General features: G+C 46.4%; 1 protein-coding gene across 2 annotated transcripts in view; it reads right to left on the bottom strand.

The window, feature by feature from the left end:
• The window catches only part of cdh11 (cadherin 11, type 2, OB-cadherin (osteoblast)), an 84,444-nt gene that overhangs the window by 16,598 nt on the left and 65,346 nt on the right, over positions 1-2,500 (bottom strand). The gene's annotated exons all lie outside the window — the stretch shown is intronic.

Here is a 2,500-nt window from a genome sequence, read left to right as displayed (position 1 = left end):
AGTCTGCCTGAATAAAGTGATGAAGTTCTGAAGCTCCATCATCTCCTCGTCCACTAATCCGTATAACGTCTGATCATTTTTTCAAGTCGGACCTCCAGTAATCAGTGTCAGTCACTTCCTGCCCTGCAGTGGTGCTGCAGTGGTGCTGCAGTGGACCCACAGTGGTCAGTTAACATTGCGCTCTCTGGTTGGAGTTTGTTGTGTGTTTGATTTATCTTCAGGTCAGGACTCTTGAGGATGAGCTTCACCTCTGGGTCGAGAAGTCGCTGGATTGAACCTCAGCCAGGACTCATGGAGGCGAGAGCAGACGGTTCAGGAATTGATAGCAGGAGGTGGAAGGGGCAGGACGGTAGGTGGAGGTGAAGGGGGGGGTAATATCCAGGCAACTGCCCCCCCCACCCCCCCGGGGTCAGAGGAGGAGGAATAAAGGGTAATGCAGCTTGATGAAAGAGACTGGACTTAGTTTTGCATAGTTAGAGAAGCTGTAAAAAAACCCTCACTTTTACTGAAGCACATTTTCCTCTGTTTCAACTGCTCCACCTGTCTGTCTTCCTCCACCTGTCCATCTTCCTCCACCTGTCTGTCTTCCTCCACCTGTCTGTCTTCCTCCACCTGTCTGTCTTCCTCCACCTGTCCATCTTCCTCCACCTGTCTGTCTTCCTCCACCTGTCCCTCTTCCTCCACTTGTCCCTCTTCCTCCACTTGTCCATCTTCCTCCACTTGTCCATCTTCCTCCACCTGTCTGTCTTCCTCCACTTGTCCCTCTTCCTCCACTTGTCCCTCTTCCTCCACTTGTCCATCTTCCTCCACCTGTCTGTCTTCCTCCACCTGTCTCTCTTCCCCATCTGTCTGTCTTCCTCCACCTGTCCATCTGCCTCCACCTGTCTCTCTTTGTCCACCTGTATGTCTTCATCCACCCATTCCACCTGTCTTTCTTCCTCCACCTGTCTCTCTTCCCCATCTGTCTCTCTTCCTCCACCTGTCTGTCTTCATGTGTTTTACAGCCCTGTTCTAGAATGTTCTGTGTAACTGCCCGGTAACAGTGAAGCTCGAACTCTTCAGTCCTGAACTCCAGAATCCTCTCAGTCAGAATAAAGCTTTTACAATTCCATCTCATGAATCTGACTCGAGGAAGAGAAATAAAGCCGGCTGAAATCACAACAACGCTGTTGCTAAGCAACCAGAAATATGGACGCGAGCTAGATGATAACTCATGCTAACGATTCATCTAGCTAGCACTTTACCAGCTGGGATGAAATTAGTGCATTATAACACATTAAAATGCCTGTTTTTTATTGTTAGATGTAAGAATCTGAAGTTTTGTGTGTAAAAGCTTTTTAAACGCTTAGTAAAAAAAGTGTTTTTTTTTTGTTTCCCCGAACAGAAGAAAAGTGTTAACTCTGTTCATGATTCAGTGCTGAGAAGAAAAGAGAACTGACACATAAACATTACCTGTGGAGGCATCGTTCAGCTCTGGGCACCAGCGAGCCTCCAGACACAGAGTGTGTGTGTGTGTGATCAAGTGTGTGTGTGTGTTTGTGTGTGTGCATGTGTGTGTGTGTGTGTATGTATGTGTGTGTGTGTGTGTGTGTGTGTGTGTAAAACACACACCTGCCTGAGGCTAGGCCAGAGCAGAGGGACCATATGGCTCTCCTTGCTGTCTCTCCAAAGCCAAAGGCTTCGACTGCTTTTATAAAAATAACTCCTACACAGGCAAGAGAGCTTGAGGGGAGAAAAAAGGCTCGAGTGAAGAAAAGAGTAAAAGAATAAAATAAATGAAATAATAAAATAAAGCTCAAACTGCACTGCTTTCCCAGCCTGGAGCTTCTGAAGACTTTCTCCAAAGCTGCAGTGATAAGCTAATTAAAGGATTTCCGTTCCGGCTCGCACCTGAGTCCGCTGTCAGGAATTTACTTTCAATTTTATCTGATAAAAAATAATATCATTTCATTTCTGTCATGCGAAGCGTCACTCAGTTATTACTCAGAGCTTCACCGTCTTCCTGGAACTCAGCGCTGGAGTGCTTTATTCCTCAACGCAGCATTTAAAGGTAAAGACAAAGTGCTGACACTGGAGACTCCTTCCACACACTCCACATATTTCTGGATGTTTCTTCTCACAGAATGAAAGCATCAGTTTATTCCATGCAGAGAGCGCTCACTGCATAATGAGCCGTTACCATAGAAACCGTAATTAAGGTAATAAATATAAAGCAGTGATTTGCAGACTTCTGACCAATCAGAGGTCAGCGGCTCTGTGGTGTGAGAGTGTAGCTACAGATAGCTCGCAGTTTCTCTTCCTCTGTTGTGCCTATAGATTTCCTCACAGGGTTTTCTGAAACGCTGCTACACAAATGACGCTCAGCTCTTCTTCTCATGTAGACCCTGCTGCTTCGTCTCCTTAAACAGAATTCCAGCCAAACTGAACTGCTCTTCATCTCAGTGACTCCTCATCCTCATGATCTCAGGATCCTCAGGATCTCATCATCTGTCTGGAGACC

The sequence above is a fragment of the Hemibagrus wyckioides genome, linkage group LG27 (genome assembly GCF_019097595.1).
Source record: "Hemibagrus wyckioides isolate EC202008001 linkage group LG27, SWU_Hwy_1.0, whole genome shotgun sequence".
NCBI lineage: Eukaryota > Metazoa > Chordata > Actinopteri > Siluriformes > Bagridae > Hemibagrus > Hemibagrus wyckioides.
The sequence above is the reverse complement of the archived record's forward strand: the minus strand, read 5'-3'. Positions and strand labels throughout refer to the sequence as shown.